Source organism: Dromaius novaehollandiae, chromosome 1 (assembly GCF_036370855.1).
Source record: "Dromaius novaehollandiae isolate bDroNov1 chromosome 1, bDroNov1.hap1, whole genome shotgun sequence".
In the NCBI taxonomy this organism is placed as follows: domain Eukaryota; kingdom Metazoa; phylum Chordata; class Aves; order Casuariiformes; family Dromaiidae; genus Dromaius; species Dromaius novaehollandiae.
Window position 1 is genome coordinate 181,394,128 of NC_088098.1, and position 26,111 is coordinate 181,420,238.

Consider the following 26,111-nt stretch of genomic DNA (forward strand, 5'->3'; position numbering starts at 1 on the left):
TGTATTGTCCCTTTCATAGTTCAAAAAATTAGTTACCCTCAAGAACTACCTACATTGTAATTTTGCATTCGGAAAATTCAGAGCTTTCCCGGGTTCAAATGAAATTTGAGTGATGAGTTTCATTTAACAATTTACAGAGAGTTTTCGAGCCGAACCAAGTTTACTTTCTATCAACTATAGGAGTGACATTAGCAGTGGTCTGGGAAAGGACGTTGGAAAGTCTTACCCAGAAGGAGGAAGAAAAAAATATTTAGTTCCTCTAAAAATAAATGTTTAACTCACAACTGGCACTGTTACACCATTAACTAACTTAGTGAAAACAGCTGTCTGTTTTTTCAGTCATTCAGGCAGCACGGGATGACTCACCCTCTGCTAATGCTTATCTCTTTCCTTTGGATACAGAGGATCGAAGACCAATGATGCTCCAAAACTAGCTGTTACATACCCAGAAGTAGCTGGAGTGAGCACACCTTTAGTAAAGTTTCTCTAGACTGACAACGTCAAAACTAGTGTGATTAAATCATTGGCTTTACTTCTTTAATTTTACAAGCGCTGCACTACAGAGTTCATTAACTCCTGACTATTCTTTCCACTTATCTGGGGTACGACATATCTCAGCTAATCTTTGCTGTCTAAACTGTAGGCATCTAGTTTAAATAGTCATTTAGACAATGAGGAAGAGAGAGACATCTCCAGATTATGATTTATCTCTAAGATAGGTGGGATGGACGCTTACCTGTGCCCATTTACTATAGAAAGAACCTCATGTAGACGAGTTCATGACTTGGAAATGAATCTGAGCCTCAGTGATCACATCACAGTTCTACCTTTGGCACCAGTGTCTATAGAGCTTAGGTACTCAACAGGCATGTGTATTTTCTGTTCCTAGAAGAGAAACATTTCAGAGAAAATATAAAGGAAACCAAAACCCTGTTTCAGTAAAGCTGTGAAGAGATTTTTTTCTCTCTCTCTGATGAGCTTCTTTAAACTTTCATATGTATTAAATTCATTTAAAATGAAAAAAGGCATAAAAAGCCTGGATGGCTAAAAGAAATATGGACGGCTATTCATACCAATGTTTGCTATCAGTTTTTCAAAGGATTAGTTTAGATTTGGGTGGAAGATGGAGCTTAGCATTTTTTCTGCTGAATATAATTGAATAGGAATCATAGCCACAACTACATCTGGCTACTCAAAAGTCTCTTTAACACAAAGGAGACAATTTCATTTAGGATTCACTTTTAAGCATTTCTCAAAAGTATGCCTTTAAATAATGATGGACTCTTCCAGTGATACATATTTAAGACCAAACTTGCAAACGTTGCTCTCTGTATTCTTTGTACAAATATGCTAAAGTGCATTTTAATTTCAAATAACTTTCATTTGCTGGTGCCAATTTCCATTTAGAATTTGGTGAGTGGCCATATGCATTTATGTGTTCATGCTGCTGAGAGTTTTCAGCAAGCAGTAGATGCTTCTGCAGCTTTGCATGTGTAATGGCTGTGTGATTTCACAGATTTCACTGACCCTTGCAGTATCTCTGACTTTTAAAAGATTCTTATTCAGATTGTCACAGACTGACAGCCTTTTGCCAGCATCCCTCATTCATCTAGAGATCTCTATGGTATGAAAACTCACATCATTTTTTGGTAGCATCATGTCACTTTGGATTGTTGCTTTTATGTTAAGACAACTGCATAAAACCTACTGATTAGACACAGGGTTAATGTTGGCTGCAAAAGGACATACAGAATAACAGCAGAACTGATAGTTCCACTTGTCAGCTGTTGTGAATCACTGTTTGCTTGTTTCTGGCACACTCTTTTTGACTTAAACCAAAAAAAAAAAAGCTTTACCCTCTTTTCCGCTTAGCAGTATTCTTTTTTCCTATCCCACCACATTCATGACCTGTCAATCAAAACTTCTAGTTATGGAAGGCATACAGCACTGTAGCTGAAAAAATTGCTGCAATGACAGATTAAATTAATGTCAAGAAACTTACATGCATTAAAAAAAACACATAGTCATTGATCTTTCTATTTTTTTCTCATTCATTCCATAGAGACATCTATCTTCCATTTTTGATCTTGAAGTTTAGAGGATTAAAAATAGCAAGGGAAATGCCTTTATCTTTCTGCCTCTGAACTTTATTATTTAAGATAATGGAACTGTTTCTTCCACAGAGGTTACTAGCTATAGTTCAATTCTTGTTAACTGTGCCTGCTGCAGTATACTGTGCAGGATTTTCAGGGAAATACTTAACAGCCTTATCTAACACATGCTAGTCTGCCAGACCAAAAAGTCTGGAAAAAGGATTGGTGACGAGCAAAGTTAATTACATCAATTAAATCAAAATATTGGTTAGTTGAAAGCAGTTAATAGCATGGATATCCATGCTTAACAGTGAAGCGAGCTTTAAAGCTTAGCAGCTTTAAAACAAGCAGTGCTCTGAGAACAGAAAATAGTATGCCCAGTTATTATGTATGACTGTAGATGATCAACAGGATCAAATATTTTAGGATTTAAATTTAAAAAGTGATTATTTTAAGACATATACCTCTGTCAGACTGTTAAGAATCAGCCTGCAGATTCACACAGTGAACATACATGCACACCACACAACTGATACATAAGCTCTATTTCTTAGAAAACTTAGTTAAAAAACAAGATAGCATGTTCCAGAAAAAATATTGCAAACTCTTACACAGATGGCCTCTTCACACAAGACAATGTTAATGACTAAATGGGTGGAATACAGAGCAGAAAGGAGAATGATAGAGGAGTGTGATTTTATTTTGCTGATCACTGCCTATTCAAAGGATATGAGAAAATTCATTGGAGATAGATAGGAAAAATTAAAAATATCTATATTTCTAAAAGAGGAATGACTACAGAATGGTTACCTGTGAAGTTAATCAGCACAAATAATGCTTATTTATTCCAACAAGATTTCACTTGCTTCCTCTGCTACAGTGTTAATATTGTTTTATATACCAATTGTTCTTCAAAGAGAATCATTTCGAAATATCGTTTTTATTCAGTGTTTGATAATAACATAGCAGTAATTTTCAGTAGAATACCAGAAAACATACTTAATAAACCATCAGCTACACAAAAACATATCTGTATGTCAGACTTCAACTACTGCCAAAGTTATCTATTTCAAAAAATAGCAAAACTTTTTCTTTCATTCTTCTTTTCCTAGACATGTTGATTGTATTTTGTAACAGCAGTTTTGGAAATATCTAACGAACACTCCTGTGGACACATGAGCACTTTTCAAAGAGGTATGCAAAAAAAAATCCTGTAATGGAGGACATTTATTCTACCACATCATAGTGAATTTCAACTTGGTAGTCAAAGCACTAGAATTCAACCTTCTTGCACACATACTTGCAATAACCAAATTTTTCACCTGCTCTCTGGAAACTATCGGTCATTTTAACGTCAAAAGATAGGTGATACATTCAAAAAATTATGCTTGTCCACTAGATTAGGGGCACAACCTTACTGGTATAGCTTTCTTGGTTTTGCACAAAGTAAATATGTTTAGAAGTGTAACTTTTCTGCCAGCAAAAAAGCAGCAAAAAGGACCCAGTCCAATATTTTAGTGTTTATAGAAAACACTGAGATGATATTGGCCCTAGTCCCTATCCGGAAAGTGAGTTACACTGCCTACATTGTCTGGTCACTCAGTAAACAATAACCCTACTTCACAAACAATACCTTAAAAAGAAAAATAATTTAAAAATAAATTTTATTGGGATTAGATAAAAAGGAAGGTCAACAAAATATCAGTTTGGGAAATTTGCATGTTTTCAGAAAATCAAAATACTTCTCAGAATTGGGAGCAGTCCCAAATAAGTCCTTCTCCTTTAATTGTAAGTAACTGCAGCAGTGAGCCATTTTTCAGTCTCAAGCTCATAGGAGCCCAACTGACAGACAGGGTGTTAAGGACATGAAATACAACACATTCTGGATTCATGGTGCTGGGTTAAGAGGTCTCCCTGGGGTCTGCCCGGTTCCACCATGGGCTGGACTGCCTGTTCTTCCTGCTGACCAGGCTGATTAACTGATCTCAGTTTCCTCCTATATCAGCTGTGACTTCAGTTAACCAAGAAGCCCCTCACCATCTAGGTTCGCTCCTGCTACTAACCATGTTCTTTGCTAGTCTCTCTCACTGCCAATTTCCAGCCAAGTGTGTTGCCCAGACCCGCCAAATCGAACTAAATGACAGTAAATGCCACCTTCACCACATTTTATTTCTTAAGAGCAGTACAGCAGCAAATAGGAGGCTCAAACAGTCCACACCCTAATTAAATCTTCCCTTTCCGTTCAGGAAAATCCCCAAGCTTTCCTTCCCTAAAGTTTCTCATGTGGACTACACAGCTGCGCCATCAGATTTGGGTATCTGTTTCTCTCAGTATACACAGAAAGCGGTTGGCTTGCCTGCCTTTTCCCCAGCATAATCATGATTCTCACATTTCTTCCAACTTTTTAACTAATTGACTTCAACCAAAATGCCTCCAGATGTTTCAAGACCCATAAACCAACTGTTTCAGGATACCCATTGGACCATTCTGGTCCGTTTTCCTCACAGAGTCTGAAAGCCCATACAGGCTTCCATCTCACTGGAGCCATGGAAAGATCAACCTTTTTCCCCAGGCTTTAAGGTGCCAGGTTTACACAGGCTTATTCTTGAACTCCGTGAAAAAAATACAGTCAGTCAGTCAGACTGGTACTTTCTAAAGGATGAAATTAATAGGTATCAGAGGATGTTAATAGGAAATTAATATGTATCAGAGATTTCAGCTCTGTCAGCTCGCTAGAGACACTGGAGTACAGTCCACACCTGATTCACCACTTGGGATACACTTGGCTATGGAAAAGCATTGGGAAAATGCCACATTGATACATTTGGCTATTGGAAAAGCATATATATTTATAATGAGAGTTATTGTGAAATTTTGATTTGTATCAAATGGGATGTGGAATATGCCCACAAATTTTGTGTTGTGTGATGAAGTCCTTTGAGACAGCTGTCCCCACTGCCATCTTAAGAATAAGCATAGGAATTTAAAGACAAGCCAAGTTAGTTCTACAAAAGCAAACTAAAGGATCTGTAAAGCAATACAAAAAAATACACACAAAAATATGAAATCAATTTCTTGCCTGAAATATGACAAAAGGACTTTCTTTGAAAATTTTACCTCATGACATGAGTAATCAAGTGGCTAAAGCAAACAAGCCATACCCTTTTGCTGACGGGGGAGCTAGACACAGAAGAATGAATTTCATCATAGCATTATGCTACTTGGGTGATACGGCGGAAAATATTCTTCTCGTCTTGAACAGTCCATGAACATAATTAATGTTGGTTTTCTCTTGTTTTTTTTTTTTGTTATGAGTACAAAAATACATGCATGGAGTTTTTACTTTCCATCACCTCTTCCCTATCGGAACAGCTATAGCTCTTACTGCTTGATAGCTTCATGAATGAGGATACCATTGACTAGCCTGCTGTGCAGGAATTTGAACTGAGGAGATAAAATCAACAATAGGGGAAGAAAAAAAAAAGCAAAGTCATAGTGTGAAGCATACACTTAGGGCACAGCTATAGAAGCTACAGGGGTACCCCACAGTATCCACAGGGTGGACCTGATTCCCAAAAGAGCCTTACAGGCACTGCTGTCTTCTTCAGTCAAAATGATTATCAGTGAGGCTAGGCCTCTAGACTGAAGAACTACTTTTGTCTGGTGTGACAAAACAGAAGAGAACATGTGCTGTGCTGCTGTCCTTTGATCCCTGCTGCAAGGTGGGGAAATGTTCTCTGAACTGTACTACAAGCTCCCACTCTGTCACAAAGCCATGCCTCAATGTCTTCTGTTTTGAAAGGCACTCTCTGTCTTCAACATTTAGCCCACTCTGACGGCTCTTTTGTTCTGGGTTGTGTTTTGCACAGGTTTTCAGGGAGAGGTAGGGAGGGGTTGCCTAAATGAGTTGAATTTAGGTCCTGAAGGGGGTTGTTGGTTTTTTTTTTTTTTTCCCAATACATATATGAAATTGAGCTAATGATTAAGAAACTACAATTTTATACCATTTGCCTGAAGGAAACATGCTTGACTTCTTCCCAACTCTACAAGAAATCCTTGTAGCTAAGAATATGCAGTTAGATGAAAACTCAAGCTGACATGATGAAGACAGCTTCAACAACAACTTAGCCACCAGCTTTATGAGTACTATCCCAAAATGGTCAAGATGAATACTTGGTTACATATTTGATCTGCATCTTGCCCAGTCCCTCATCTGTCAAAGCACACGCAGGAGAACCTTTTAAAGATCTCAGCTTAAATAAGTTTTTTCCCTAAATTTTTGGCAAACTCCTTGGTGAGTTGGATGGAGAAGCATCAGGACAGGTTTTGTTCCTCTTTTCCACAATGTATGACAGGAATATTGTTTCTTTTTTACCTGGAAATAAAACCAAGTACCATCCATGACTGTAGGTGGAAAAACATTGGCAATAAAAGATGACCCCAGCTTTTCCTGCCATCTAAGATATACAATAAATACATAACCATGCAATGACAAAAAAAAAATTTTTTAATATATCTTTTTTTAATATACCTTAACAGGTATATTATGAACTTATATCCAGCTGGATACTTGATAGAGTAAGTTATCTGCAAATGACCTAATTTTGGAGAAGCACTACATTATAAATGCAGTAATTAATCACTTCTCCCCTAAGAGAAGAACGAGAAGAATATACAGAAAGAAAGAAAACCTCCATATCTGCTCTACTTTATCCTTTTTCTCCAGTCTGTCATTTTTCCCTTCTTTCTTTTTCACTGAACTTCCATAGGACAATATATTACACTGAAATTAGAAAGCTAGTTACTCAAGATTCTTTATCAGTCAAAGAGAGAAGCTTCTCCAAATAGTGATATAAAAATACTTAAATTGGGGTTCCATTATAAATCCTCCAGATTTATAAATAAGTAGATAAATAGATAAATAAGGTATACTTGTGCAGAAAATTTCTACCCTGCAAACAACTATTTTCTTCTCATCTGCCTCATCCTGCAAGAAAGAAAAGAACAGAAAAAATAGTCACCAGAAGCAAACAGAGGAAGGAATTGCTGAGGACACACAGTGTTTTAAGAGAGCATTTAGTATTAATACTCCAAGTAGAATCAGGGCTTTGGGCAGCACTTTCTCCTGAGGGCTGATCTGCATTTACATAGCTTAGGCAAACATATACCTGGTATACCTAGGTTTCCTGTGTCCCTCAGTAACAGAAATAAAATCATTGTCTATCCATCTGCTTTGTTTCTACAGGAAAATGTGCTGATATGTAATTCTCACAAACTTACACCCCAAAAGTCTTGATAGACAAGATAGTTTCCTGAGATTTCTTTTCCTATCCAAATGCAAGCTCTTTAATATTTGCTAGAAATAAAAACTTTTACTTCTCAACAAAAGTATCTTGAAGCCTTCCTTATTACAAATAGGCCTAGGCTTTTGGAAAGGAAGTGGATTCAGCAGTATTTTTCCCTCTCACCTTCTGCTTGTGTCACTGACATTTGGGTCATCACAGACAGGTTATGACACCTCCTTCTCTGAATACCTCCTATAAGCAATACCACCAGTTTCAGTGAACTCCATGCACCAGTACAGGCTGGGGGCTGACCTTCTGGAAAGCAGCTCTGTGGAGAAAGATCTGAGGGCACCAGTGGACAAGTTGACCATGAGCCAGCAACGTGCCCTTGTGACAAAGAAGGCCAATGGTATCCTAGGTTGCATTAGGCAGAGCATTGCCAGCAGGTCGAGGGAGGTGATCCTCCCCCTCTACTCAGCCCTGATAAGGCCACATCTGCAGGACTGTGTCCAGCTCTGGGCTCCCCAGTACAAGAGAGACATGGAGCTACTGGAGCAAATTCAGAGAAGGGCTATTCAGATGATTAAGGGACTGGAGCATCTGTCATACAAGCAGGAGCTGAGAGAGCTGGGCCTGTTCAGCCTGCAGAAGAGAAGACAAGACTGAGAGGTGATCTTACCAATGTGCATAAGGATCTGAAGGGGGGGCATAAAGAGGATGGGGCCAGACTCTTCTCAGTGGTGCCCAGCAATAGGATGAGAGCCAATAGGCAAAAACTGAAAAACAGGAAGGTCCATCTGAACACAAGGAAAAGCTTTTTTTACTGTGAGGGTGACTGATCACTGGAACAGGTTGCCCAGGGAGGTTGTGGAGTCTCCTTCCTTGGAGACAGTCAAAAGCTGTATGGACAGCGTCCTGGACAGCCTGCTCTGGGTGACCCTGCTTGGGGGGGGAGGAGGAGGGGACTAGGTGATCTCTAGAGGTCCCTTCCAATTTCAACCATTCTAAAAATAAATAAATAAATAAATAAATACTGTTTGCAGAATTGTGTTCTGCACAGCAAAAGCAAGAGCATCATTCCTATGCTACCATAGCTATTACTATTATCATTGTTACTGTCATCTAAATGATGTTGCCATGCAGGACACCCCTAGCATTTTAATGTATTATAAGACCATGCTGTCACACTGGCTGATATTGGCTAAAACAGCTGTATTTCATGACCAGCAGTGAAAAAGCTACATTTAGTCATGTCCCCAGTCAGGTATTTAACTGATAAAAGTCTTTTTAGTGCATAAGATATGGCAGAACAGCAACACAAGCAGAGGAAAGTTTAAAGTTTTCTCATTCCATATCAAGCTACGGTCTCTATTCTGACACTGGTTGAGACATACTTGGTTCCCCAGTCAATCTATCAGTGACATCGGTATGTCACACAGTTCTTTCTACTGAACTGCACCCCTTGAACTGCAAGCCTGCTTTTAGAGAATTGTCTAATCTAAGAGTCTTACATTCACAAAATAAAAAAACATAAAATAAGCCTGCACCCGAAACTTTTCCATTTCTGTTCCTCAGTTGTCTCAGATTTCAAACAAAAGAGAGGGAGGGAAGAGTGCTCATTGATTGCATTTTGCCATAGCGGTGGTGAATGTTCAAGCTTGTGAATGCTTAGGAAAGAAAAAAAGCAACATGTTTACAGCCCTTGGAAGAAGACAATATAGTTACTTTCTACTAATTTAAAACATACACAACTTCCATTTCAGGGCTGCACTGCAGCTGCAGGAATGGGTATATTTTAAAGTGACAGAGGTTAAAAATGTTCTTTTTCCACACACAGCACCTTTCATCCTTACTCATAGATTGTCACTGTTGCAGGACACACTATACTAGTGAGGAGATAGCAGCTTGTTTGCCCCAGAGTTTGAAACTGAAGCTAAAGTTTTTCTAAGTTTGATTTTTAATTTAACGTGAGATATGTTTAATGCTTCTCCCACTCCCTCTCCTTTTTATATACAAGTTAAATTCCCAATGGTTGCTACTTACTTCAAGTTTTTTAAACAGCAATTCTACCCCAAGAGTCCCATGAGCAGAGCGGCATCCTCTCTTACAGTTTGTGCAAAGTTCTTTCCAAGAACAGAGAAAATTCTGTGTTATTTTAATGTGCTGGCTCGCCAATGTGTTCTATTGCTGACGAACAAAGCAACTTTCTTGAATCTCATACCCTGAGGCAAGGACAAAAAACCTGGTTAGAGTTAGACTATGGGATTCAGGTGTCCCTGTGCCAGCAGAGCTTAGCAGAGCAGACACTGGCTGATGAAACGCTCCTTTATGCAAGAAGGATTTCAAGCCACATGAAACATTTCTTCTTCTGTTACAAAAGCTTATCAGGTTCCAGAGGCTTTAAAAAGTCCACATGGGAAATTCAATTTATATAGAGGCGCTTTAATCAATTATGCTAAAAAAGACTCCAAAAGAGTGAAAACATATCCAAGTGAACAATAAACTACACAGAACAATGAAGGAAACTAAGTATCCATGGAGCTACAGGGGCAGATTTGAACGTCCAAGCTCCTTTGCTATTGTGGATTTTTACACTGCTTGCACAATGCAGTTATAAATGCAATCATCCAGACACTATTTCTGAATTAATAGCAAAGAAAATTTGGGGCTAATCAAATGTTATGTTATTGAAACAGAATGATAGAAGCTGTCAAAAGAGCAGCTCTGTGCTGCTCATTTCATGTGTTGAGTTTTGCTAAAAGCATTCAAAATCCTACAAAAACATTTTTCTGCGTGGATAGGAAATTTACATTTTTGTATCATTGGTATATTTGTGTATCATTAACCTTTGCATGTCGTTGTCATAGCTCAGGAATTCACCATTATATTTAAAATCTACATCATAGTTAATGCATCATAAGCCATATTCTATCACAAAAAAGTAAATTTTACCAGCACTTTATTCTGCTCTCTTCATTGGATTGACAGTACCAGATAGGCTGACCAAGCCCTATGATTGAAAACCACAAAATAAGTTGTGGTGAAACTAGAGACAACAAAAGAGAAAACTTGGACAGTAACAATGAAGCTAATGCCAGAAAAACAACCCGAATCCAATGCAGCAATTTTCTATTAATTGATTAACTGTTAAAATAAAGAGATATTTTTGAATTATTGCTAAAGAGAATAAAAAGAATTGTGAGAGGATTTCATGCCACAGTAAGAATTGCAAATCGAGAGAAGATACAGTATTTTATCTTATGTGGAGGCCACAAGAGGGTATTGATAGCTGTTTAAATCATCTCCAAGAAGATCAATACATATTATGAGACATGCATAGTTCATCATTTCTCCTGACTAACAGGAATAATAAAATACACAATAGCTAGGTGTAAACCCTAAAGTACTATTCTTCAAGGGCATAAATATGCCTCCTGGAAATGAAGACATCCCCTTTTAACCAAACAGAGTATGAGAAGTAAGTCAATTCGTTGCAGGGAGTCTACTTTTAAGTAAACAATGCATGTTCATTGGGGAAAGGAATTCACTAGGCCTCATTTTTGAACAGGCAATTGAAGGGCTAAGGGCCACCAAAAAAAGGTCCTCATCTGCCAGCAAACAAGAAGCATAGCTATGATGGGCCTGCATATATCACAGTTCGCCTAAATAGTATAAACACCAATCAAACACCAGTTTCTGGTACAAAATGTTACATTGGAGTGATACCTATCTTAAATCTCATGTTTATTCTGTTCTTTGACTTCAGAAGAATTGTTTGCACTGCATCAGATACACCTATATCTCCAAAGGCTTACATATGCAAGTGAGCATTGACAAGTATAAAAAAAGGGTTTGTGCAAACAATTATTCAGAATTCACACAAACTCTTGAAACCGTACTGACCACTTTTCTTCCTGATTTTCACCATTACATTTCCTAACCAACATAAAGGTTTAAATAATAATTTAAAAAGAAATCCTCAAATGCAGTAGCGGAGCCAGTCATATGCTTTGTCAAAGTATGCAATGAGCTTTTTGAACTTTAATAACTTTTCCATCTCATATAAAGGCTTAAGGGCAGCTGGTATCGTAAGTCCAATTTGGTGCTGCCTTGGTGAGGTTAGGTCACTCTGCTAACAGCACAAACTGACATAAAGCGTCTGAACACAGATGGGCTTAGTCAAGGAGAAAAAGGAGCCTACACCAATTTCCACAGGTGGTTTTCCAGTGCAGAGAGGGGCATCCTCTGTAAAGATGTGTCCACATGACAGGACACAGGTTCCATGACCCAGCATGGAGTATGTGCTGGTATGAAAAGCTCTCCCAGAGATGAGGATGGTGAGGCAGGCCTATGTCCTGAACCATCTGGCATCAAGATTCAGAAAATGAGTCATTCGCCCAGTTTCATTTCCTGCACCTGAAGCACCTAAAGTAGGAGCCGGAATCATGCTGGATAACCTCTTTGACCGATGGAGGTAGCTCCAGAAAACAACACCCACACACAAGAGCCAAGCCGTCCTCTGAAGTCTCTGTCTCCCCCTGCTTTGCCTCTGGGAGAAACAACAGTGCTTCTGCCAAAGATAGTCCTCTTTGATGCTGAATGATGGAGGCAGGATAAACCTGGAACATGGATTTATTTAATGAGTATAAAAAAACGAGCCTCCAAACTGTTAGTTTCCATTCCTGGAGGGAGAAGGTGATTCTTCACAAAAAAAATTCTGGGCTGTTGACTGAAAACATGCACTGAGCAACGCTAGCCCACCAGGGCAGCAAGAAGCAAATTGCCCTTTCCTTACTATCAAGCAGCAGCTACTGCCAGCATCCATAAAAAAGGATCCTAATGTGTCTGTTATTTAATCAGCAGCCATGCACCTTGTGTTGAGTGTATATCACTGAACAACAAATGACTGTTAGCTTTGCCATGAAGAAAGCAATACAATGGGACATAAAATTAATGATAAATGTCAGTGCATATGAGTAATAAATAGATTTTAATGTTTTCAACTCCTTAGAGGAAAAAAAATCAATTTCTGTGTAAAAGTTTAATACTTTTACACAGAACTCACTCCCACAAAAACACCCAAATGTTTCAATTTAAAAACAAACGACAATAACTTTTTCACCTAAACTGGCCTAAAATTCTATTACAGACTTTTTTTCTGATTTTTTTCCTTATAATTTTGGTTTCACTACCAGCCCTGTGATCAGATGACTGCCAAAAAAATTCAGGAATTAATATTGCATAATACTTTATGTGTCAGCATACTGCCAAAATACAAAAGATGCAGGTGTGGGTGTGAGCTCAAGTTGAAGCAAAAAGCCTAGAGAAATGAAGACAGCCTGGAGCCAATTTACATGTGGAAAAGAAAGTGCTTGGCAGCTGAGAGCATGCCCTGGCACCACAGCCTACCATCTCGGCTCCCGTCACTCTGCATCATCTTTTGTTTGCCCTGCACCAGTCCAATTTAGATCTAGCCTGCTCTCTAGCATAGGTATTCACAAAACACCTATCACTTTGACATCTAAATTCCTCAGATCAGGAATTTTGCCTCACAGAGCATCTGATCTAGCACCATTGTAGTACTGCACAGCTAATAAATCACTGTAATTAAGCAAAGGTGCCTGCTCACTATGGCCATTGGCATAAAAGGAATAGCAAATAGGCATAAGGCGGTACAGAGTTGCAAGGGGAGCTGAACAGAGATGATTAGGCAGCAAGTAAAATCCACTTCCCAGAGAAAGAAAGATGGAGACCTGGGGCCCTGGAGGCTGGAGTGTCCAATTCTGAAGTAAGAAAGCCAAAGAGCACTTCTCAGAGATGCTGCCTTGGGAAATCTGTGTAAACCAGATGTTGAATCTGTTCAACAAAGAGCTTTGATAATTGAAAAGAATGTTTTAAAGCTTTTACTCTCTTCCTCACTGAGGTGCTGCCAATATTTGTCAACAAAACATTCCCAGAAACATTTCTGTCTGATTTCTGTTAAGCCCATGTTGCAGAAGAAATTAGGGCCAAAATGAACCATTCTTTTCCTCCTCTGCTCTTTTGTACTTATAAACAAGGATGAAACATCACTAGGAAAATGCATGCATAATTAACACATTTGATGGACATGTTCCTCCATGGTGCCTGATTATCTGTCTGAGAACACCGATGGCTTATCAACTCGATAAGCACTTAGAAACTAAACTGGGGGCTGAGAGAAAGACCTTCTAGGAAGAAAACAGAGCAAACACTAGCACAGGAGAAGTTTTTCAGAAAGCAGGATAACAAACCTCACACATGATACAAAATCTAGTCAATTGTAATGGTGAGATGTTTGTCCTTCAAAATTGTCTTTTCTGAGAGCGATAACTTCGTGAACTCTCCACAGAGCAATGTGACATGACTTACTAAGAGGGGCTGCTCCATTCCCAACATTTGCATCGGCATCTGGGTACAAGGCACTTGCAAGGATCTGATCTGACCTCTCGCTATTTGTGTGCAAAACTGAAGCATATGCCATTTAAAAGTGCCCTTGTTGTGCTTTGTAAAATTTGCTGAGGAGGGAAGATTTTGTTTTTGGTTTAGAAGTTTTTCCAATGGTGACTTGTTTTACAGAACACTTTTTTTTTCCCCCTGAAAATTTTAATTGAGTGAGACTTTCTTCACCTCCTCCCCTACCCCAAATTCTCCAGTGTAAAAATAGCTAAATAAGTTTCATACAGCTACAACATTCAGACACCCACTGAGGGAAACAGCACCAACAAATAGAAGGAATAGTTTATAATTCTCATATGTTCAAGCATAATACGTCCAGCAGGCTGAGCTGGTGGCAACAAGAGAAATTTTGTGATTATAATAACAGAACTGTCCATCATATATTAAATTAAAAGTGATTATTATTTGTCCATTAAACTCAGTATGAAATCTGTTCACTCTTTGATCCTCGATATCTAAATAACTGTTTCCTGGTAAGAGAGCAATGAACATAGCGACGAGTTACAAACTCAGTGAATAACTTAAATTTAATTGAAACCTGTCCCTCAGCTACAAGCCAGCAGGAAACAGAATTATACATTACATGCTTCATCAGCACGGGACAATGACCAACACCAGTTCCCAGATGAAACATCATCAAAACATTAGAAAAACTCAGCATATATAGTTAGCAGCTACCAAAGCAAAACCTCGAGGGGATTTTTTTTTTAATGAAACACTGTTATCAAAAAATAATGACAGTTGAGGATGGAAATAAAAGCTTCCTCATAGTAGCTGATCCTTTGAACCACTGACTATACTCAAAGAACTGATTTAAGCTGAAACTATCCTGATTTTGTGTGCGTTGGAAGCCAAATGGAAAGTCACCATCCATAAGCTGTGTTTCTAATACAGTTCTATATAGATATTTTCTTGGCTTACGGCTATCAATACTTTACCTGTGAGCTGGAAGATGCTATAAATCATTGACATCAAAAAAGGACACACAAAAACGTGTTGAAGTGACAAGGAATGAAAGACATTCTAGTAACAGTGTTTTTGAAACTATGCTAAGCGAGGTAAGATTCTTATGGAGAGGTAATTATTAGGAATGGAAAAATAGGTCACTGGAAGAAGAACTTCTGCACAAAAGCATCTCTGCTCTGCTTGGTGCAAGAGTTGAACTAATAAAAACATTTATTGTCTCTGCAAACTTTCACCTCCCTACAAAGTCTTCTCAAAACAATCTTGTTTGTGTGGCTGGTATTTTAATAACACTTCTACAAATTTGCCTTTGCTCCAGACTGCACATATCTTAGTATTACACATCCTTTTGCTAGATATGGAATTAAGATTTGGCTCACAGCTTTCCAAAATACATTTGTTTTAACCATAAAACTATATAATCAGACACATTCAAGACATATTTAGCATTCAAGATGTTACATCAAGTAATTCTGGAAATTTTGCCTGGGGAAAAAAAAAAGATTTTAAATCCATAAAAAGCGGGGGGGGGGGGGGGGGGGGCGGCTAAAAAGGCTCAAAATGTACTTTATGAACTTCATCAGCACTCATTCCATTAACTTGAAATTTGCTCTTGGAAAAATCCACTATGCTGCAAGGGCTTGTTTGTTGCTACAGACTTTTTCTCTTTGTCTGTGAAAGCAGTATTTTGACTATGAAAAGTAATTTTTCTTCACTCTGAAAAGAATGACATATATAGATCTTTGACTATGGTAAATTACCCAGGTGCTATCACCCAAACAAGCTCTTCATAAAAACACATTTTAGGCATTTGCAACATACTAAAAAACAAAAAGTTTCTGACAGATTCCATTTTTAAGAGAGAAAAAAAAATCTATTCCAGAGAATACTATAGTTCAATTCCTTATTTTGCTCAGTTTCTGCTTTAGTTATTCACTCAGGACAAAGCACTTTAAAGAAAGAAAGGGGAAAGAAAAAAAAATTACTATCCTTTTTTCTCATCTAGAAAACATCACCCTTACTAAGAAGATGCCAAATTAGTCATTATATACATGAATTTTAGAAAGTACTTATTTCTTCTGAAATTTAGTATTATTGGGTCTGAGGATAATTGGTATAGATTTTTATAAATTAAAAAATACTCAACTAGTATTTGACTTATGCATCTGCTGCAAGTAATAACCTATACTGATGCTTCATTATGAAGTACATTGTAGATTATAGGCCCAAGTAATCCAGGATGACATATCTACATACTGCCCCTCAGATGCCCACTTTGATCTCTGGAGCAGCTGGCAGATACGCAAGTGACAGACAGTTGAAAAATTCATGTGGTATCTCCTGGGCCATGGAAAGTTGAGTGCAAAACTTATTCTACTCAAAGCTGACACTTCCATGTTAAATCTGCTACTTTTTTTTCTGATTTAATTAGGATTCGTGCTGGTTTTATCTTGTATGAGCAAAATGATGTCCTTCTATTAAACAGTGGATGTGGTATATTTCTGTAGATCCCTCCATATGGGAATACAACATTTAATTAGCGGGATCTGCAGTCAGTCAGGTGCTAGCCTTTTAGCCTGGAAATGACCCCATTTCCTCATTGCAAAGGATCACTCTATCACTAAATGTCCATATTTTACTACTGTATTTACCCTATAGCATTTTGGTTCTCGGTGACTTAATGAGAGTGAGCACATAAAAATCTATGCATCTACGTATTTATTCAGGTCAGATACATTTCAATATCTATCTTCTCTGTTTTTCATTTCCAAGAGAATATTATAAACACTTTGCCAGTGTACTGAATGAAAAAAATATCCTAACATGACAAAAAATCTGTAGAGTGAGGAGCAGGGTTGTTTGCTTGCTCATCTTCCCATTGGACTGAGACTGTATTTCACAAATTTCTGCGCGAGTGGATCTTCAAATATTAGTCCACAGGAGCTCCTCTGCTCCATCTTGATTGCATTTGATTGCTTTTACATCCTTAAGGCCAAAAATCAAAACTTCTTCCTACTAAGCACTGTGCAGCTTTAAGCAGATCTTGTTTCAACCCTCTTTCTATTGTAGCAACTAACAGAAAATTCGCAGAATTCCCAGGTTTTGCCTTATGGCTAACTTAAGTGACTGCAATATAAATCTCCATGTAAGCTTCTTCCTGAGCTGATTATTCTTTCAACCCTCTTTTCCCTTTTCTAACTTCCTTTAACACACAATAACACCTCAACTCATCTTTTACCCTAATAAACCCCATCTGGCTACACATCAAACTGAGTCAGAAACATTTCTGCTTTTCTAGCATCTTGTAACAAACTCAAATCCTACATCCTATTACATAGCTCATTAACTCACATTTCTCACTCTTCAACTATATAGATTGGACATCATTAAAATTTGGCATTACCAAATGCAACCACCATTCTGATAACTCCATAGTATGTCCAGTGACTGCAGACACCTATATGGGAGAATTTGAATAACATTTGTGTACATTACCAGCTAATAATCGCCTTAGAGTCTCCATTTTTCATAATACTTTTTCTTTCTTTCCATTTCATAATGTTAACTAACAAAAAGGGTGATGGAAACCAGTAAGAAAAGGGACACTAACTTCACGACAGGTATTTGATAAAAGAATGATACAATGGATGGCTGGTCAAGAAAACATGCAATTCAGAAATATCCAGAAGTGGTGTATTTGTACCAGCAAGACTTACAGTCCATCTAATCTCTTTCAGTAATTAGATTCTAAACAAGTATAAAGAAAGGTTTAAAAAGAAAAAAAAGTTAGATATAATATTCAACCTAATTTTCTCTGAAGAGGTGAACAGTACTGTGATATAAGGTTCATGAGTATTGACAAATTTGCTGACAATGGTGCATGCAAGGACCCACTGATGTGAAGAAAGCACATAGACCCTCACTTCATTTATACAGCATGTGTAAAAATAAATTGATTCCTTCTTCTTTTTCCTTATTTATGTTTTACAGAGGGGATTATTTCTTACTATTTAAAACTCAAAAAATAAAAGTCACAGCATGTGTACAGCTTGCGACATTGTTTACAGAGTTCCTAAGACTGCTTAAAGTTAAACGCTGCACAGGAATGTCACAGTATGCTATGCATAGGTCAATTTTATTGTTAGCCCTTCAATCAAGTTAATATGATGGATCAATATATTGACCTCTTTTTATAGTACCTAATCTACAAAGTCAGACAAAAATCAGACTAACAAATCAGATAACAAAGATGATCGACAAGGCAGTGACATAACCAGAAAAAACAGCATGCTAGATAGGACGTAGTAACATGTGCAATGTTATGATTTAAGCCAAGTTAAAACCATCTGTCTTCTGCCCTCCCAGCCACAAAATCCAACATCCCATAAAGTGAAAAACAGAAAGTGTTTAATGGCCCAGAACCCCTTAATGATCGACTCAGCAAGCCACAATGCAATTCACCCATAAGAAAGGCAGAAGGATTTGAAATGGGCTGTTAATTAAAAGCAAAGCACCTGAAGATATGTGTACTGAATCTCAACAGCACTCACTGCTGAGTGAACTCTGAAGAGATGTTACTCAAATGGAACAGTGGGAACCAAACTTACAAATAACAATCACAGTGTGAAAGACAAGAGAACTTCTCTAGAAAACCCAAAAACCACAGCAGCCAAGAATGATTAGAAACAGAATAAAAATGAAGATATAGAAAATGGAATACTGATGACCCCAATCAGTCAAAGAAAGAAGCCAAATGGTTTGATATGGGATTGATCTATGAATACATGGACTCCTATGTACAGGTATAAATGAGAACAGCAGCCAGATAAGGTTTGAATGTGCCATTAAAAACTCCTTCCTCAAAAGTACCACAAATATTCAAGTGTGGCACATTCAGACCTCATCTGGTTGAAGTCTCTATATGTGTCATCGCTGTTTCTTGTATTTTTCTGTTTCATTGAGAGTAAGTATATTCGTAGAGCAATCCCAAATACTCTTTGGCTTTTCAAAGAGTCCAGAAAGCTCCAGTGCAAACAGCCTAATCACCCAGGACAGTGTAGCAACTAGTAAGAAAAAGGCAGGAATCTGGATTACTGCAGATATCAATCTCAGAGAAGATAACAAGTGAGAAAAGAAATGAGGGGATGATACAAGTACACCAAGAAAAAATGAAGAAGGTACATGAAGTCTACTGACGGAGCAAAGCTATGAACACTTCCATTGATATTTTGACTGACCTGATAAAAGGCCCCACAAGCCTCTGCACCTGTTTCATCTCTACCTTACTAAATTTAAATAGCCTCCTAACATACATAAAGCTGTCCAAGGAAAAACATATTGCTGCTAACTTCCTTTAACATATTGTACTTTTCAAGGTTGCATGACCATGTTTCTGTAGCCTTGTTACCATTTTTCCTATGAATTATAGAGTTCTTTCCACTCTCCCTCTATTACCTATGCCTTTTACAGCACTGACGGCACCTGAAGATTTCCCAAGTGATGAGGTCATTTTCAGAGTGAATGGTGAAAGGAAATCCATGTACTCAAACGGACAATTCATCTGCTGAGGCAGATACACATATATCAAAAAGATTCAAGGCCATTACCAATAAACTCATGTAAACCAAAAAAAGTATTAGAGCCTGATAGGTACCTCACAAGGCATTTTCATCACAAGTTGAGAAACACTCAGTAGAAACTCAGCCATCACAACACGACAGGTGATAGCTCATCACAGTTAGAAAAGTAAGAGAAGGGGAAAAAGAACACAGTTTTAGTGTCATATGAAGAAACTGCCAGCATATTACATGTTTCCAGCAGTTTTCCCAATGGGTCTAACTTGATTCAATACCCTCGTGAAATTCTATATTGAATATATAAATATTTATTTAATTTTAACCTCAGACTTATTTCCAGAAGCAGGACACTACTACATCCTTTCTTGAAGTTAATAAACTAGTTGAAAAGTATTCAACTCATTCCCATCTCCACCTGGGCTCCACAAGATACTTGGTTTGAGAAGGCCAGTGAAACTGGTTGAAAGTGATGAATTCCAAAAACAGAGACAGGTACTCTCAAGAAGGTTCTGAGTATTTTCAGGGATGGAAGTCAGTGGTTACCACTCCAAATGGTAATTGTGGTTTTTTGGGTATGTTATCAGTTTTTCATAGGTTTGAGGGGGAAAATGAAGTTAGTTAAAAATAAGTATATTTTGATAATTTAATTCAGTATTATAGCTTTGAAATAGATAGAATTCAAAGACAGTTCACAAACGTAAGATACGTTTTGGCATAATATGCTCATTAGTCATTTATTTCACAATAACGAAGGTGCCACCAAACATTTTTCAGTGGCAGATGTCCAAGAGACATTGCTACTCCATTTTCATCCATACTTCTCCCTCAGAAGAAAATGCATCAAACTACCAAACTCACTTTTTTGTAGTCAAAATAACATGATCTGTTGACCACAATTCATCTAACTGGGCAAAATGCTTGACATAAAATTAATCAGTACTGTGGGTTCAATTTCAAAGAAGAGAATGAAAACCTCAACATGGCAAGTGATTACCCATCTCATCAAGAACTGAGGTCTTTTCAGCATTGTTCAGTCAGGGTGTTTCAAAGAATACTAATATAAATGTATAAAACTTGCAGAAGTGAAGTAAGGTTGTCCTTAATAGCATAGGAATCCTTCATTGCCATATATCTGCATTTTGCTTTGAAATCTTTCAAGCATTATGTAATTACCTTTACTATAAACCAAGGAGCAATAAAACAGAGGCTTGCAGGTCAGGGAAATACATGAATAAGAAGCACAGCAGAAGATGTGATTTTGCATAGTCACACAGACGTAGCACAAAATGGGGGGGAGTGTCCTCATGAAATTGAGCCTATAACCTGATGAAAGCAACGTTACTTGGGTAGAAGCAATTCAGACAGGTAGCAGATGAAGCCAGCTCTCACATTTCTGGGGTTAGTGAGAGAACCACTAAGCTGTTATAGAAAAAAAATGACGACTTCTCTTTCCTTTCCAAAATCAAGTGAGCACAACTTTGTTTTGCAAGGAGCTTGATCCTGTAATTTGTTAGGCATGCTCAAAACATAACAAGCAGGTCTGGACCTTTGGGGGACATAACAGAGTCTAGTTTCTGAATCTAAGGTGGGAACTATACAAGATGCTATAAATAGAGTAAACAGGCATGCATGGTGATGCAAGACATCTGGTAAATTTTAAAATTAAAATAAAAGACAGCTTATATTGAGTTTAGGTTTGTTTAATGTGAGGCAATATCTGAGGGCAGGGTGGCAGGGAAATAGACATGGGGAGTCTCTGGAAAACAATTTTACATATATGTAAAATATGTCTCCTGATTCTAACGATCTTGCTTTAGGCACCAGTTCGTTTCTGGATCTACTCTATCAACAGTGCAACAGAGGAAGCAACAAACAGCAAAATGCTTTGCTTGCCACAAACCAAGTTTTAAATATACTCATCATCTATGTTTGGATTGTGTGGATTTCTTTTTTCCATTCTATCCTTTAATTGGAATGTCTACAGTTCATATAAATCAACAGCATGAAGACTGTCTGAATTAGGTAACAATATACTATGACTTTCACTATTGTCTGATAATACCGTTATTAATGAGCTGTGCATGGGTAAATCCAGTTAAAGATAGCAGTCACAATGACCATGACCTCCATAAAGCTGATTTCAATGAACTAAATGAGTTAAAACTGCACACAAGTAATATTGTTTATAACCTAAACTTATCAAGTAATGAAATCCTGCTCTGAGGATAAGCTCTCTCTTTTGCTCTTACTGTGCTATACCTAGCAACTTTGCTATAAAAATGGGTGAATTGACTGGCTTTTCCTGGAAGGCTAGAAATAGTAATAGAAGGGGTCGTAATCTCCTTTATGCGCTAGAGTCATTTCTTATTATTCTCTCTGTGCTGCCTCCAGGTTTCCAGGGCACAACTGACAGTCATGTACATCATCTCACATTCAGAATAACACAAGAGAAAAACTCTCGTATCAATAACAAGTGTCACTTGCTGAGGAATTATAAGAACTTAACACAGACAAAAAGCTACTACAAACAAGACACAGGCCTACCGAGTGGGCCCCACCGAAAAAACCCAACAGGGTCTCGTGGAGTCAGAGGAACTCACAAAGCCCAGAAATGAATGAATGGATGCCAGGAGATGAAAATGCGAAAAATTAAAACTAATGAAGCAGAACAGTGAAAATGCAGGACTGAAACAGTTGATCAAGATGGCAGCATTGGACAGAGAATTCAAACAAACCTAGCTCTAGAGTCACCTTGAGTGAACACCTGGGTGCATGAGCAGGAGAGAGGGGGAAAAAGTCCCTGAAGTATCAGCGAATGGCTGCTCTAGCTTCACCCTCGCAGACTGATTAATGATCATCTTCACCAGCGCTAAGAGGACAGAGAGATCTCAGGACTTCTGCAGAGCTCGCAGAAAAGCATATCCAAGCAAAACGCAACTGCAGCCACTGTAAAAGATCACAGAGAAACTGGAAAGCTGCATTTAACAGCAGCGTCACTCAAATGCCACTGGCATTTCTGTTTGTTTTTAACTAATAACGCTCATTGCTATTCCAGGCCTATAAAGTGCCTGATGATTAGACCTTGGAGTATCAGACTAGGATCCCCAGCCTCCCTGCCCTCACTTAGTAGCAATATGCACTGGGGCAGGATATGATAGTAAGGAAGGCTCCATAAATCCTGCTAAATAAGAGTGAACCAGGATTTCTGGTTTCTGGTCACACAGCCGTGTGCCACAAGGAAGCTCATGGGCGCTTGCTCGCGGCTGGCCCATCTCCCCATCTTCCCAACAGCAAGCTTCCCAACAACAGATTTGACTTTGGCAGAGGTAGCCAAGGACCAGCACGGACTGTCAGCATCCAACCACTCAAGCGTGTTCCCAGACCCTCTTTTACTATTGATGTCGATGTACTCGAGTGTGTGGATTGGTTGCCTCAGAAATTGAAACACCTATCCACCCCCAAAGGGGGTCAAACAACTGCAGGGGGGTGAGTGCTTCCCAAACACTGTCTTCAGCAGGTCTCAAACCCATTACAATGGGAGGACAGTGAAGCAACGCACTTTCAGAATTGCTCACAGACTCTCTTCTTCACTCCATGCTAACTGTACCTGCGAAGGCTTCAGCAAATACACCTAGTAACAAGTGTGGAGGCAGTTTTATGGTGTGGATATCTGTCCCCTGGGAACAGGGCTGAAACTACTAATTCAGTTTACATGGACAACCATGTAGTCTTCAAATGGTAATAAATTAAGGTGACTACTGCCAGGTAAAGGCTTGGTATCTTTTTACAAAAGCCCTAAGTAATGCCAACGGCTTATAGCTTTTGAAAGTCCAAATCAGAACTCTAACATTTTGTAAACATAGGTCTTGGCATTTTGTATCTTTTGATGTGAGGGAGAGGGAAGATGTCAGCTTTTAAAAGGTGTTTGGGGGTTGGGGGTGGGGGCACGTCAATCAGTGTGTTAAAAGTTAGCACATTATTCTTAATATGCATTCACAACACGCTGTAATGAGTGAGAATTCTACAAATACTGAATGCAAACTATTGCTAATATGTCTTACAGATCCACAACACGGAACATAGTCGGTCATGTTTTGAGTTTCAATTGACAGACTGACGGATACTAATTGACAGATTACACTGTAGTGGAATTCTTGACATTATTATTATATATCAAAGAGTGCAGATGCATATTCAGGGTAGGACATATTTGCATATGAAAGATCAGTCATAGGAAGTGGTGCATTACTATGTTTCAGTAACGCCAGCTGCGTAGGAAAATAAGGATGATGAAGGTATAGTGACAGTTTTCTCTACCTTTTCATAAAATGTTGCTTTACATGTTGCAAAGAGTTATTAAAATAAGAATACTCATATGAACTAATAAACTGAAATACTTGAGTTACATAATCAATTTGTCCCTGGAAAATCAATGCAATGAAAATAAAGTCAAAGATATATTTGTACCTCAGCTCTTAAAAGTACGTGGTTTATTTTAAATTGCAAAGAAGTCATTCTGAAGCCCTATGGCTCCTCCTACTGAAATATAATGACAAAATAAAAGTTTCATCATGACTTTGAACAGGAACAGGACTGTGCTTTGAAATTAGTTTCCTTCATTGTAAGCCATATATATGCATACATATGTACGCATACATACATACATACATACATCTATAAATATGTACACATAGGTATAGCTGAACAAAGCATCCTGAGAACAGAAGTTTACAACACAAACTTAACCATGGCTTAAATTTGTGCTGTCACTAAAATATAAGACAAAAGTCTTAAATGTTATATTAAAAGCAACATTCAACAATCAGCAAGACTGTGAAAGATGCTGAAAACTGTCTTTAAAAATTGTAATTCTTTTTGCATGTTTTACATGTCATATACATTTTTTTTTTCTTTTCTAGGTGACTTATAATTGTATTCGTTACCAAATTCTCACAAACAAATGCCACAGGAATGACACAAAGGAGTATTGTACGAGGGATAACCTTAGCAAAGGTAGAGTATACAAATAGATTCGGACATGCACAGACCCTGTAGCTGTCAAGAATATTCTCATAAGAATGTTATAACTAAAGAGACACTGAAGGCTTTTTGATTTGTAGGTAAATGAACCTCTAACAGAGGAAAATTCACACAGAACTAACGAAACATAAATTGCCTTAATAGATATTTCAGCAGATTGTTTGAAATTTGAATTAAAGTGTCAGTGTATTATGAATAAAATGATGTTACCATAATGTAAATGAATCAAAACAAACCATAGATTCCTTGTTATTTGCCACATTTAATTAAAAATCATTCTGAGATCCATACTTGTATAATTTCCTGGACCTCCTGTGGCTGCCAGTGACAGTCTACAGCTACAACAGGGAATCAGTTCATACAACAATGCATACTAATGAAGAGGCTGATGAAGCATTCTCTGCCAGCACAGGGGAAAAGACAAAAATGTTGTTGCCTTAACTGGGCAGATCTCTGGGAATTATGATAAGATTATTTTTTTCCTGTACCATTAATGTATACTTTAGTGTTCAGCTGCACAGAGTGCGGAACATCAGTGCATTAATTCCTTGATGCAAATTTAATCACTTTACATTGATAGAAAGCCAAAGACTTCTAAGCTGTTTGCACTGTGGAGATTTATTTATTTTATTTTCCTTTTCCTCATGTTTTGTCTTTTCAGAGCAGACAAAACTCTAAACCCCTGCCTGTTAGAGGGAATTAAAGATGTTACTTTAAAGAAATAAGATACCTTGAATCATCCCAAAAAAAAGAGAAACATAGTTAGACATGTAGAGTATCTTGTTAAAAGGTCTTGACGATGAAATTACTGTCTGACAAAGAGATGATTTATCTACTATAATTCTATTTCTTATTACTCTCTGCACTTTCACTTCTGGCAGTTTCATATTATAAGGTGGAAACTTGTTTGTTATATAGAGACTGTTAAGTACCACAAAAAAATCCCCAAACACCCATCAACAAATGTTTCAGCTAAATGACCTTTTTCAGATTTCCAGCTGCAGCAAGTTCTCAGGTGTTGCATCTAAAACAGTTTAAGACGCTGGAACTCAAATTAACCAAAACAAAAACTTTAAAAAGGAAAATGCAGTTCTTGCAATTTCTTGGCAAGATATCGGAAGTGCTGTTTTGTCATTCAAAGCATACAGACCAGTTCTGACCTCTGCCTAAATTAGGCACAATTCAGTTGATTTAATATTTCTGTATGCAAGGGTAAATGACAACAGAAATGTGTCTCTAGCAGTGAATAGATTTTCAAAGATGAAAAACAAATATTGTACTTAAGGAAGATAATATTTTCACAGAAGCAGTCCTCATGGTAGTCTTAGTTAAGACACAGCAGTTCCTAATGTGTAGAGAGCTAATATAACAGAGCAGGGATGACTAAACTGGATGGTGGATCAAACTAGCCCAGAAAGCAGTTTTAGCTGGTTTCTGGGAATGCTTCTGGCCAGCCAGTCACTCACACTATCAGCTGAGCACCCCAGAGACCGAGCTCATGAATTTTCAGTAATTCATTTCCCTGACAGGTTGTAACTCATCCATGATAGGAAATAAGAGCATTCCTTCTGTTCTATGAAGGCTGTCTATGAGTTCGTATGTGAAGCAAAAGGTCTAGTAGAGGCAAGGGATCAGATGGGAACAGAAGCTGGCCCAAACCTTGGCTCATCTTCTCG

At 37.9% G+C, this 26,111-nt stretch overlaps 1 long non-coding RNA gene across 1 annotated transcript in view; it reads right to left on the bottom strand.

The window, feature by feature from the left end:
* The window catches only part of LOC112989985 (uncharacterized), a 46,717-nt gene that overhangs the window by 13,893 nt on the left and 6,713 nt on the right, over positions 1-26,111 (bottom strand). The gene's annotated exons all lie outside the window — the stretch shown is intronic.